Here is a 14,907-nt window from a genome sequence, read left to right as displayed (position 1 = left end):
ATGGATAGTTCTCTCTGGCACTTACTACCTAGTACACAAGTAAGTAAATATTGTATGTCAGAGCAAGATTCTTTAGAATGGGACAGCCTCTTCTCTTTTCTGAGAGTGATATTTCTTCCCTAAAAGACATACTAACAGAGGCCTTAAGTTCAAGAAAGTGTACGGTCACTTCTATACAGGCCTCCTTCTCCTGATATTCTTCTTGAGTTCCTAGCTTCTATGTTATGCTCCAGAAATATTTCCCAAAATATTTTAATTTAACAAAAGGCTCCACTTACCAAATATCTTCCAGTTAGAGAAATGTATTCATATAAATAAGCAGGTATTCCTGAATAAGAGAAAAAATAAATACATGAATAAATAAAAAGATGAGTGGTTGAATTACTACATCCCTTAAAACACATAAACTAAATGTGATTATTTTTATAGGCAACACCTATACATGGTTACAAAAATAATAAAGAGAATGTTAGAAGGCAAAGAGTGAAAAATGTTGTTCTTTCTCCATTCTATCTTCCCATTCCCACCACCACAATCACACAGGTAACCACTGCTTAATTTCTTACAATGCGGTCCACAAGCAAATATAAATATACACTATTTCTACTCCTTTCTTATACAAAAGTAAATACTAAGTTCAATGTACTTTGCTTTTCTCACTTAACAATACAGCTTGGGGATCATTTCTTATCACAGAAAGAGCTTTATTATTTTTATAGCTGGATAATATTTCATTGTATGAGTGAAACTATTTAACCAGTCACCTACTGATATCCCGTTTGGTTATCAATATCTCATTATTACAAAAATGCCACAGTGGATAAAACTGTGCTTATGACATAAGAAATGGAATCACTGATTGGGACCAAAGTCAGGCTGACTAGGGAAAGAGTGAGTGCAGTTGGTGGTGCTAGAAAAGAGGCACAAAGGCTTCCTGGTGGGAAGCTGGATGACAGCACACTATGCTTGGGTCTGTGAGGGGGAAAGGTAATGGGGAACCCAGAAGTGAATGGGGGAACTGGAGCCACAGGAAGAGAGCTACAAAGAGGAATCAGGAAACAAAGTAGGCAGGAGAGGATGAACGACTAAAGGGGACAGGAAGCAGGGGCCAGGTAACATGGACCTTGGAAGGATTGAAGAATATGACAGAGATGAGAGGCTGCCTCTTCTTCTGCCCTCTCTGCACCCCCCCTGAGCCCAGGGACCCAGCAGTGCCAGCTCTCCCTTGTCACATCAGCTCCTAGCACAGCAGCTCCATTGTCCCACATCCTTTGTGGCAGCAGGCAACATGGTCTGGGTGCTGTCAGGTGAGAGAATACCAACTTACCTAGCTCTTTCTCCCACACCCTGAGGAAGTCCACCAATTAGAGATGTGTCTGTATTTAAAAAAAACCACTCCTAGGATTGTAAAGGTGTCCCAAATTGTGGAATGACTTCATTCTCTAAATTCTGCCAGCCAAGGAAATATGCAGAGAAGTACTAAGGTAACAGAACTTTGGGAAAGGAAATCAAGGGTAAAGGAAATCCTTCCCCCACAACAGCATCAACATCAGCTGCAGCTGGTTAGAAATGTAGACTATCAAGCCTTAGTCCAAACTACTGAATTAGAATGTACATTTCAACAAGATCCCCAAGTGATAGAAATGCACATTAAATTTTAAGAGGCACTGCCTTAAGTCTGCATTTCCATCACTGAAATTAGAAATGTCATATTCATTGACTTGAAAGAATAAAGTATTGTTGTGTCTGCTATAAGAAGAGAAAGAAAGAGATTGAGAGAGAGAGAGACTATGTTTGAGCCAGGGAAGTAATAGGAAGCTTACACAATCAGAGGACCTAAAGCACAGGACATTATTTAAATGACCTAGAATCTAGTAGTCATTCCATTCTGTAGTCAGAGAATATTTTTCTACCTTTTCCTATTCAGAAACTTAAATATCACACATATTATTTTTCCATTTAATTTTTAAAAGTTTTATTGTGAAATGTATCATAACTTCAGAACAGTATGTATAATGAAGAGGGAAATCAGAGGGGGAGATGAACCATGAGAGACTATGGACTCCGAGAAACAAACTGAGGGTTTTAGAGGGGAAGGGGGTGGGAGGATGGGTTAGCCCAGTGGTGGGTATTAAGGAGGGCACGTATTGCATGGAGCACTGGGTGTTATATGAAAACAACGAATCGTGGATCACTACATCAAAAACAAATGATGTACTGTGTGGTGACTAACATAACATAATAAAATAAAATAAAATTTAAAAATAAGAATAGTATGTATATCTGTATCTGTATCCATATATGTAACTTTATAATAAGGTGAATATTTGAGTAACAACCAAACATGTTAAAAACCAGGCCATACTTAAAGGCTTTTGTTGCACACACATTGTTTGATGATGATTATGATGCATCTAAAAGGTGAGCAAGTGGGCGCCTGGGTGGCTCAGTTGGTTAAGCGACTGCCTTCAGCTCAGGTCATGATCCCAGGGTCCTGGGATCGAGTCCCGCATCAGGCTCCCTGCTCTGCGGGGAGCCTGCTTCTCCCTCTCCCACTCCCCCTGCTTGTGTTCCCTCTCTCGCTGTGTCTCTCTCTGTCAAATAAATAAATAAAATCTTTAAAATAAATAAATAAATAAAAGGTGAGCAAGTACTTTTCAGACCATTCTAGATTCATAATAATTAAGACAAGATTAGTTACTAAATAGGTGACAGCATCTTTTCACTCCATCCCGAAGGGCTTGTGTGACTTTGTCATTTCGGAGGGTGAAGATGAAAGGGTTGAGGAAAGGAGTAACCACTGAAACCATGAAGGAAACCACCCTATTGTAATCTGCAGCCTGCGTTTGCTTGGGTTTCACATAGAGGAACAAGCAACCACCATAGCCAATCACAACACAAGTAAAGTGGGAAGCACACATAGAGAAGGCTTTCCTCCGGCCAGAGGCTGAGGGGATCTTGAGGATGGTGGAGATGATGTAGGTGTAGGAGATGATTGTAGGGATCAAAGAACCAAAAAGAACAAAAACAGCCATTAAAAATAGGATAAACTCTGTGAAAAGGGTATTATTGCAGGATAGTTTGAGCAATTGCCCTCAGTCACAGAAGAAATTGTTCACCACATTTGACTGGCCAGATTTCAAAAAGGAACCCAAACACTCATGAAACAGTGACCACCCAGATGCAGGTTCGGTTGTTCATAATGATGTTGTACCTCAAAGGGTTACATACAGCCATGTAATGGTCCACAGCCATCCCCCCCAGCAATGCAAACTCTGTGGTCCCCACAGCAAGGTACAGGAAGAGCTGGGTGACACATGCAGCCAGAGATATTGTCTGCATCCCAGAGAGCAGCAACCCCCAAAGCATCATGGGCACAATAATAGTTGTAACCAAGATCTCTAAGGCAGTGAGATGACCAAGGAAGAAATACATGGGGAACTGCAGACATTTATCAACATGCACAATCACAATGATGACCATTTCCCCATCAATGTCACTAAGTAGAAGAAGAAGAAGGTAGCAAAGAGAAGATGATGTAGTTCTTTGGAGCCAGGGAAACCAAGGAGATAAAATTCAGTGGCACTAGAGTGATTCGCCAACATTTAGTTCTGAGCTCTTGAACCTTGTGAAATCTAAAGAGCAAAGGAGAGAAAACAGGCTTCTGATTTCAAAAAGATTAAGGACAACTCCAATTTGAGGAAATATATCCCATATCTAGACTCTACAACATAATGCTACTATTTTCTATACAAAGTTGGTGTTAGTTTTATGTAGGACATGAATAAATTTGAAGGTAAATGTAAATGCCCAAGAAGATGAGCAATAGCCACCAACACCACACCCTAGGCATGAAAACACACCCACCCCTGTCTCTACCCTTATCTCTCAATTCACCGGCCACCCTCCCTCCAACTTTGCTCTGACCTGCCACCCCATCTACTTTCCTGACCATATTTATACCACCAACACTTCCATCTCAAATGCCCTAAAGTGTCTTCTCTGCCTCCTTTATCCATTCCTGCAAAATCCTGCCGCATTTCAACAGTTATAAGAGTAGCTAATCCCAATCTTAGCCAATCACATGCAGACATGGTTATTTCTTTGTATACTCTAAACATAGAGGATGCTGCTTTATATTCATGTTAAGTTCTGCCTCAATTATATTACAAACTTTGCAGTGTTGTTAGCAAGTGGGACCTATCTAGGACATTATAATAAGATGAGTTACTTTGAGACAAAATACTGAGTCTTTCCCTGACTTCAGGAGAGCTGGCTCCCTGGAGGGGATTATTCATTCTTCCTCCTCATTCTCATGATGAAAGCCTTCCTCCATTGTTCATTTCAGTGAATGTATATCCTCCAAGCAGGAAAAGCCCTTCCAGAGCCCAGAAGGTGATCTCCAAACCGGAGATTTTGGTATCTCTGGTCAGTAATTGTCAACAGGGTGGAGTGGGGAAAGGGATACAGAAGGAACTCCTAACTGAACTGCAGTATCCACCCTGGGACCAGAAGACAAGAAAACACCTGTGATAGAGAGGCAAAATTCTCCATATTCCCCCGGTTTCAAATCTCTACTTCTAGCAGGGAGACAAGACCTCCAAATGGGCAGCCTATCCCTCTAACCAAACTGCATGGGGTCAGTCCCATTGAGCAACACGGAAAATTCCAAAGAGCACATCTGCTTATCTATGACCTACTATTTTCTCCAGAGCCAAAGGGTAATGAAAAAGTTAGAAGACACCAATAGAGATCATACTGAGTTCCTCAGGAGGACTGGGCTCCTTCCCTCACCACATGCAGGTCTTTGCTCAAAGATATCCTCTCCACAGATCCTTTCCCCTCATCCCCCCCAAAATAATACATGCACAATTTCACTCTCTAGCCTCTTTAGGCTGTATTTTCCTTTCTACTGGCTCTCATCAATACCTCAAATCATATTATATGTTTACTTGTTTGTTATTTTATCATCAAATCCCACATTAGAATTAAGCACCTTGAAGCAAGTTCTTTACATTTCTTGTATTACCACCTGTGACAAGAACAGTCTGACAAAGTATATATTCTATAAATATTGTTAAATGAATATATCAATTAATAGATCAAAGAAGAAATCAATGAAGAAACAAAGAGTATCCAACCTGATTACTTTCCCTCCATTCACTCTTCTCCAAAGCACTGCCCAATCAACCTGCAGTCTCTTTTCCAGGAGATCCCCGACAAGAGGGTAAGCAGATATAAGGAAGACAGGATGAGAAATGAGAGAGCAGACACTTAGGTGATGCCAGAGAGTATGCCCATTGCCAGCACAGGTACCATCAACCTGCCCTTTGCTATGGAGGGATGATCTGATGGAGAGCCATCTACTCTGTAGCTCTCTTACTCCACTCTTCAGACTCTAGGTGTCCCTTGTTCTATATGGCAACAAAGCCTAGACCCTCTCACGATACTGCTCTTCTACTCTTTCCTTCACTGAAGGGGATACCTGGAAGGCACTCACCTCCAGAGATGGGGACTGGACTGGAAAGTTCTATTGCCCTTCAGGCATCAATCCAGGCTACCTACAGCTAGTAAAGAACCATGCTTAGGAGGCAGGGGCAGCTCCTGCTATTCCACTCATGGCTAAGAATACCATCCACACACAGGGGCTTAGGAAAAAGTTCAGAAGTAGTGCTGAGAGGAATCCACCTACCTCCTCCCTCATTCCCTCTGCCTCCTTCTTTCTCTACCTTATCTGTCCCCAAGGATAGTTATACACTGAGGAATAATTTGCAGTTTTAGAGACACACTAGGGATGTAGTCAAGGATAAGCTGAAGAAACTTTCGGTCTTCCCTCCTGAGGATAATCAAGTTTTAGATCCTGGAAAAGTTCTGTGCATTAGGCAAACTTAAAAACTCCCAGTCAGAATTTCTCAATGTCCAGCTGCCTTCCTCCCAGACCCTTACTCATCACAACAACCAAGCTGTGAGCAGTCAGTCCTCTGATCTGCTCTGTGCTTCTCCCTTACTCCATTTATCCCTACAGAGCCTAAGTTACCCCCAAGCTAATGAGTCCACTAATGCTTACAAAAGACACACATCAAAAACCTAGAGGCCACTAAATCTTCTCCCTCATCATCTCCAAGGTTTCACGAAACACATCTTTCCCAGAGAATCTCTGCACACTCTCTACCACATACCCTCTGTCCACAATTATGAGATCCTGGTAAGAGAGAGAAAGAAGACCTGCCCACCTACTCCAAATTTACATCCTGTTAAATCCACAGCCCATTCCAGGCCCTCCAACCTTTATCCAACTGTGGTTGTTCAGCCATACATTTCCCTTCTCAATCTTCAGAGGCTCTCAGGTCACCTCCCTGTGCTGCTTGAAATGAAGGGTGAAAGTGAAGAAACAATATTCTGAATCAATGACAACAAAATATTACATAAATGTGAGGATGGTTGGGATTCAGAATAAAATAGCAAAATCACATTTAAAATATTTACTCTTACACTTTATAAAACAATGGTCATTTTTCATAAAATTAATCAGGCCATAATTTAAAGATTTTTAAATCTTGGAAGGATTTTTAAATGGAAGGATATAAGATAAAGTATAAATATTCCTCTCCCCATCTGCTTGATTCTCCTGATCTATCTGCTAGAGATAAATATTATAAATTATTATTTTACATTTCTAGTGTATTCATAGAGAAGTATTCTGTATGTTTATAAGAATATCCATATGTACTATTTTTAAGTAAATGATATTTTAATACATTGTCTGCTACTTCTTAATATATATATGTGCATATGTATGCTTGTGTTTGTTTTAAACTTTTCCCTATTAACAATGATCTGTGAATCAAATTTTAAGTGATTGCTTATTAAATATTCACTTATGAAAACACAGATCATTACTAAATATGCTGATGAACATTTCATTTTCTCCAATTTTTCATGTCTATATTGCTACTGCAATAAATATTCTCATGTCTGAAAAGTTGTGCAAGTATAACTTTTTTTTAAAGGTTCATTTCTTTGTGTTAGAGAGAGAGAGACAGCATGAGCAGGATGGGCAGAGGGAGAGGGAGAGAGAATCTGAAGTAAACTCCCCACAAAGAGCAGAGCCTGATGCGGGGCTGAATCTCTCCACCCTGAGATCATGATCTGAGCCAAAACTAAGAGTTGGATGCTTAACTACCTGCACCACCCAGGCACCCCCTATAACTTTTTAATTGTATTAAATTATTAGCTATTATCAAGTCACCATCAAAAAGTTACATTAACTTATAATTTCTTTTTAATTTTTATTTAAATTCCAATTAGTTAGTATGCAGTGTAATGTTAGTTTCAGGTGTACAATATAGTGATTCCACACTTCCATACATCACCCAGTGCTCAACATGACAAGGGCACTCCTTAATCCCCATCACCTACTTCACCCATCCCCCCAGCACCTCCCCCTGTCTGGTAACCATCAGTTTTTTTCTGTAGTTAAGAGTGTGTTTCTTGGTTTGCCTCTCTCTCTCCTTTTTTTTCCCCTTTGCTCATTTGTTTTGTTTCTTAAATGAGATTGCTTTGGGCCTATGCCCAGAGCCTCTGGTCAGAGTATTTCTATTTTACTGTTAACCCCATGCAGATCCTAGAATGCCACTCACAAAACAGGAGTCACTAATCATACTGTGAAGTAGAGACGCATCCCTGAGGGCCTCACCCCCATGGGAAGTGTGCTGACAGCTGCCCACGACACCTCTGTCCCACCATGTGCCTGTCAGCCTCTGAGGGGCCGTGGGCTGGTCATGTGTGATGACTGCTGGGGAACAGGGAAGGAAGGTCACTGTCAAATGAGGAAATCTGAGGAGGGTGAGGGGTGCACTCTGTGTCAGAGCCTTCATTGAACAATCAACTTTCATAATTCCAGGCATGGTTCCATTTCTCTAGAGGTCTTTCCAGTATGATCAACTAGACACTGGCAGAGCGGAAATGGAGAGAGAGGAACATAAAGTAATAAAATTTCTTTGGAAAAAGATTCATTTCTTATAAACTTAAATATATATCTCCCTATGATCCAGCAATTATACTTGTAGTAGTTGCCTAAAATAAATCAAAACATATGTCTTTACCAATACTTCTGTTACAGTGTTCATAGTGCCTTTAAAAATTTAAACAGAATTGTGACAGAAAACAAATATCCACCAACAAGAGAATGTTATATTCATATGAGGAAATACTGCTCAGCAATGAAAAGTAACAAAATACTGATAAGACACAAAATGGATGAATTCATGTACATTACAATGAGTGAAAAGGTCAGATGCCAAAAAAATGCATACAGTGTGGTACCATACATTCTAGAATAGATAAAAGTAGTCTGTCTGTAGTTAAAGGAACCCCAACAGTGATTGCCTCAGTGCTGAAGAGAAAGATTAGGAGGTATGTGGGCTACCCTTTTTAAGTTATTGGGTTATATTGATAAGCATTTTATTCAGGATTTTGGACTCTCTGTTAATGAGAGATATTGACCTATAATTTTCTTTTAGGTAAGGTCCATGTCAGGTTTTGGCGTCAAGGTAATTTTGGTTATCATAAAATGAGTTGGAAAATATGCCCTCCTTTCCTTTTTTATGGGGAAAAGTTTGTATTTTTTCCTCCTAAATTGTTTGGAAAAATCCATCAGTGAGGAAATCTAGGCCAGGAGTTTTCTTTGTGAGGAAGTACTTATTATAGGTAAAATACCTTTAGTAGCTATAGGACTATTCAAAACTTCTGCTTCAGCTTGTGTTTTCCAGGTGATTTGCTTAATTCATCTAGTTGTCAAGTTTATTAACATAAAGTTTTTCATGATATCCATTTTTGTAGTTTTACAGTTTATTGCACTATTGTGACATCTTTTGTTTCCATTTCTGATATTAGTGATTTGTGTTTCTATTTTTTCCTTGCTCATTCTTGTGAGGGATTTATCAATCATATTATTCTTTTCCAAGACATTACATTTGGCTTTATTGATTCTTCTCTATTGCTATCTGGTTTATATTTCATGTTCTCAAGTCATTCTCCCTAGGTGTCTCTTCACACAGTGTTCTATTTATAAGGACACCAGTCAATAGGATTAGGGACCCACCTTACTCCAGTATGACCTCATCTTCACTAATTACAACCACAACAACCCCATTTCCACCCAAGTTCAATTCTGATATACTGAGAGGTTAGAACTTCAACATATGAATTTTGACAGACATAATGCAACCCATAATAGATGTCTTGGTTGCTTCCAATTTTTGGCAATTATGAACAGAGCTACAAAAGTATTCAGGTGCAAGATTGTGTGGACATGTTTTCAACTCATTTGTGTATATACTAAGGAAGATAATTGCTGGGTTGTACTGTAAGAGTATATTTAGCCTCATAAGAAATTGCCAAATTGTCTTTCAAAGTGGCTGTACCATTTTGCATTCCCACCAGCAATGAATGAGAGCTCCTGTTGCTCCATATTCTCACCAATATTTGGTGTTTCTGATTTTAGCCATTCCACTAGGTATGGGGGGTACTTCATTGTTGTATTAATTTGCAATTTCCTAATGACATAGGATGTGGACCATCTTTTTATATGCTTATTTATCATCTGCATATGTCCTTTAGTGAGGAGTCTGTTCAGATCTTTTGCCCATTTAATTGAGTTGTTTCTTATTGTTGAGTTTTAAAAGCTTAGTATGTTTTGCATACATGTCCAATATTTCATATGGGTTTTGCCAAGTATTTTCTCCCAAACTGTGGCTTGTCTTTTCATTCTCATAATAGTCTTTCCCAGAGCAGAAGTTCGACTTTTCAGTTTTTTCTTTCATGGATCATGCTTTTGGTGTTGAATCTAAAAACTATTCATCCAACCCAAGGTCACCTACTTTTCTCCTGTTAGATTCTGATGTTTTGTAGTTTTGCATTTTACATTTAGGTCTCTGATCCTATTCAAGTTTATTTTTGTGAAAGGTGTAAGATCTGTGTCCATATTTTTTTTTTCATGAGGATGTCCAATTGTTCCAGCACCTTTTGTTGAAAAAACTATCCTTTCTCTGCTGAATTGCCTTTGTTTTTGGTTAGACATCAGTTGATGATGTCTGTGGGTCTATTTCTGGGCTTTCCATTCTATTCCACTAATATATTTTTCTATTATTTCACCAATAAAACACTATCTTAATAACTACAGCTTTATAATAAGTTTTGAAGTTGAGTAGAGTTAGTACCTTCTACTCTGTTCTTCAAGATTGTGTTGGCTATTCTGGGCCTTTCACCTTTCCATATAAACACTAATATCACTTTGTCATTATCTACAAAATAACTTACTCAGATTTTGGTTGAGATTTCATTGAATCTATAGATCAAGTTGAGAAGAATTGGCATCTTAATAATACTGTTTTCCTGTATATGAATATGGGGTATTTTTCCATTTATTTATATCTTCTTTTATTTCTTTCATCAGAGTTTTGAAGTTTTCATAGTTTTTCTCTGATAGATCACGCACAAATTTTGTTAGGTTTACACCTAAATATTTTTTGGTGTTAATGTAAATGGTGTTGTGTTTTTAATTCCAAATCCCAATTTTTCATTGCTGGTATATAGTAAAGCAAGTACATAGGAAAGTGATTGACTTTTGTATACTAACTTTATATCCTGTGACCTTGCTGTAATCACTTTTCAATAACATTATACCACTTCATGGGTAGTGCAAGTATCTTATAACAGAATATCCCCTGCTCCTCTCACATCCCTTAAGCATTGCTGTCATACATTTCACTTATTCATAAGCTAGAATCATCCAATATGTTGCTGCTCTGTCATTCTGACAGTTATCTGTGAGATCAGGTAAGAATAAGAAAAATTAAATATTTTATTTTACCTTAATTTATTATTTCTTGAAGATTCTTCCTTTCTTTCTGTAGATTCAATTTCTGAACCATATTATTTTCCTTCTCTTTAAACTTCTTTTAACATTTCTTACAAGGGTGGTCTACTGGTGACAAACAAAATGTTGTTTGTCTGAGAAAGTATTTCCTCACTTTTTAAGAATTATTTCCCAAGATACAGAATTCCAGGCTGGTGGATTTTTTTCATCAACACATTAAGTATTTTACTCTGCTTTCCTTTTGGCTTGCATGTTTTCTGAAGAGGAATCTAATGTAATTCTCATTCTTATTCCTCTGTAGGTTAAGTGTTTTCTCCCCTTCTGGCTTCTTTTAATATTTTGTCTTTGTCTTTGATTTTCTGCACTTTGACTATGATATGCCTACATGTAAATTGTTTGCTATTTATCCTGCTCATATTCTCTGAGCTTTCTGGATCTGTGGTTTGATGTCTGTCATTAATTTTAGAAAGTTCTCAGTTATTATTACTTCTAATACTTTATCTGTTACTTCTCATATCCCCACGACACATAAGATATACTTTTTGTAACTGTTCCAAATTCCAACTGTCCTAAATTCTTAGATACTCTGTTTTATCTTTTTCAGTCATTTTTCACTTTGCATTTCAGTTCTGGAAGTTTCTAATGACATATCTTTAAGCTCACTGATTATTTTCTCAACTATGTGCACTCTTTTGCTGAGCTCATTAAAGCCATTCTTTGTTTAGAATTTTTTTCATTTTTTCTGAGGTTTAATTTTAACTAATGAATTTTAGATGATGAATGCAATGTCAATCCAAATCTTTGCTTATCTGCAATGCACAAGCTATTTTTTGTAACTTGTAGGTGAAATAGATTCTTTTCACCATGGCAACGTTTTCTCCCTTGTTTATGGTCTTTCTTTTTTCTACCATTTCATTTTTACTCTTTCTTATAGTTTCTATTGCTCTGCTGATATTACCCATTGGCTCTTGCATTTTGTCCACTCTTCTACTAGAGCCCTTAGCATGTTAAACATACAGTTATGTTAAAATCCTAGTCTGATCATTTCAACATTTCTGCCATATCTGAGTCTGATTCTCATGTTTGCCCTGTCTCTTTATACTTTGTTTAGTTTTTTAGTATGCCTTGTAATATTTCACTGGAAACTAGACATTACATAATGGGTAAAAACACCTGAGGTAAACAGGTCTTCTATGTGAGGTTTATGTTTATCTGGCTAGGAATTGGGCTGTGTTTACTGTTTAATGCAGCTGTAGGTGTGAGAGGCTAAAATAAATCTCTTGTTTTTATTTTTGTCTCACCTGTTGTCTTTGTTTCCCTAGAATCTCCTTTTTAAATAAGGTCTTAGACTCACAGTTATTTCTGTTGTAAGCCCCTATTATCACAGCAGCCCTACTGATGTGGTGGTAAGGAGTGGAGGGAGTGAAACATTCAGCATTCTACAGTCCTATGATTAAGTATCAGTCTTTTAGTGAACCTGTGTCCCTGGGTTGTGACTTCCAGCTTCCCTGTAACTTTGGTGAAACAGGAAGTACAGAGAGACTGGAGTTGGCTATTTCCCTTCCCCCAATTTGTTAGACTCTGGTAAAAATCCAAGGTATTTAGGCTTTGATAAAATAGTTTCCCTTAAAGGCAGGCTTTTAAGGAACAGGATGCTCTTGGGTGTATTTCAGAATGGTTATTTTTACCCTTCCCCTACTTTGATAGGACTCTGAGTTCTCTGATCTTCACTCTGAGATCCTGACAAGGATCCTGGACATACGATTCATAAATGTGCCCTCCTGAGACTGGGACTCTGGAGGTTTTAGCCCCCAAGTTTGTCCACAGAGAGCTTCCAACAATTTGTCAGGTACTTTCTAACCTCATACTGGCTCCAGCAATGGGCTTCTGCTCCAGAGTTTCTGCTCCAGTACACTGTGATTCATTGTATTTGCCTGTCTTACCAATTTGAAGAGCAATGGTTTGTCCTGTGACCTTAATTCTCTGACGGATTTAAGAAAGTATGCTGATTTTCAGTTTCTTTGTGCTGTATTCTTGTTGTGAGGACAAGAGTGACAACTTCCAAGCTCCTTAAATGGAGACCAGAAATCCCTCTAATTGTTTTATTTTAATATAAAGTACAGATACAGAAACACTACACAAAACAAATGTATATCTAATTTATCATGAGGTAAGTACCCTTGTAACTACCACCCAGATCAAAGGAAAAGAAAGAACATTCATAGAAACCCCAGAAACTTCTGCATTATCCCATTAGAATTACAATCCTCATTTACCCAAAAGTAACTACCTTTGCAATAATCACTTCATTGCCCATTTTTTTTAAAGATTTTATTTATTTATTTGAGAGAGAGAGAATGAGAGAGAGAGAACACATGAGAGGGGATAGGGTCAGAGGATGAAGCAGACTCCCTGCCAAGCAGGGAGCCTGATGCAGGACTCGATCCAGGGACTCCAGGATCATGACCTGAGCCGAAGGCAGTCGCTTAACCAACCGAGCCACCCAGGCGCCCTAATCTTGCCCATTTTTTTAAAGTTTCATGTATCCTTTTAGTCCTTTTAATCTGTAGATCCTTTCAGCATCCACTTCTTTTCCTTATAATCTATCTGTTGAATTCACTAGGTGTTTTGACTATAGTTTCCTATAGTCTGGATTGTGGTAATGGCATTCTTATGGTACAGTAAAATGTATCTTTCTGTTCTCCACATATTTTCCTGTAATTTGGCAGCTGAATTCAGAGGATTGATAAGACTAAGCTCCTCTAGTTTTGATAAAATGAAGGACTGTTATAGTATTTCATCAAAAGACACATAAGATCTAGTTTTCTCTTTTCCATGATGTTAGAAACAGTTGATGCATAACGTATAAACATCATTGGGGGTTACTAAATGGTGATATTCTAATTCTATCATGTTTCATTAATTATCTACAATACTTTGATATTTTCATTTACTATATATTTACCGAAAATAAATACTTGAATCTTTCCATTTATCAGATCTCAAAATAATAAATAACTTTCCTTAATCTCTTTTGAAGGTGAATAATGTAAGTATCATTATGCACTCATGGTTCTAAATATATTTGATGGGTTTCAAATGATTGCATTTTGTATAATTATCGTATTTTCAACATTACAACTTGTATTTTCAATTTTTTTTGTATTGTATTGTATTATTATTGTATTATATTTTATTTTCAAAATACAACTGATTCCATATTGGCTAGTGAAAATCTCTTCAGTTTGGCCCCTGAATCCTTTTAACATGTCCCTAGTCATCTTTGATATCTGGTATGACAAAATGTTCCAAGCTCATCCTGTTGATTTCTGGCCCCAGACCTGGAATCAGCCATATATCCAGGAGCATTTGTTTCTTATGGTTTAAATGGTCATTCAGGACCATGCTCTGAGCCTAAAGGGCATGCTTATTGTTACTGGGTTGGTCACTGAACTAGCACTCTTAAAAGACACATTAAGAACACACACACACACACACACACACACACAAATGCATATGCATATATATGCATACATACAGAGAGAGAGAGAGAGGAGAGATTCATACTGATATATCTAATCCAATTCAGGAATAAACAGACTATGATAACTGCACACACCAATCTGACTATAGCCCCAGCAATGGGAGGGGCAACCATCTACTCTGACTGCAGGCTCCACCCACCAATAAAAGCTTCTCAGGGAACAACACAGGGAAAGTGCCCTGTAGTTCAGTGCTATCACCTCAGGCAAACACCCGATCTGACTCAACTCAAGCCCATGGCAGCCGCAGACTGGCCTAATAACAACACAGGGACCAAGCCGTTCCCACAACAGGCAGAGTCACTACAGACAAATGGACTGAAGGCAAAAGTAGCTCAGCCAGAATAGCAGGGCACATGCCACACACAAAGAAGATACCCCTGAAGTGCCAGGATCTGTTGAACAAGACACATTGCACTGCAGGGCACTACAGGACATCTTCTTCATAAGGCCACTACTTTCAAGAGCAGGAGATGGAGCTGACTT

The 14,907-nt window shown here is 38.3% G+C and overlaps 1 protein-coding gene and 1 pseudogene across 1 annotated transcript in view; both read right to left on the bottom strand.

Annotated features, from left to right (window-relative positions):
- Positions 1 to 14,907, bottom strand: part of MGAM (maltase-glucoamylase) — a 187,124-nt gene that overhangs the window by 129,836 nt on the left and 42,381 nt on the right. Inside the window, exon 3 of the mRNA XM_035021254.1 lies at positions 279 to 328. The gene's annotated coding sequence lies outside the window, so the exon portion shown is untranslated. The remainder of the gene's footprint in view (positions 1 to 278; positions 329 to 14,907) is intronic.
- LOC118021175 lies at positions 2,694 to 3,645 on the bottom strand (annotated as a pseudogene).

The sequence above is a fragment of the Mirounga leonina genome, unplaced genomic scaffold (assembly GCF_011800145.1).
Source record: "Mirounga leonina isolate KUSES-001 unplaced genomic scaffold, KU_Mleo_1.0 Mir_174, whole genome shotgun sequence".
In the NCBI taxonomy this organism is placed as follows: domain Eukaryota; kingdom Metazoa; phylum Chordata; class Mammalia; order Carnivora; family Phocidae; genus Mirounga; species Mirounga leonina.
This window is presented reverse-complemented; position numbering and strand designations above follow the sequence as displayed.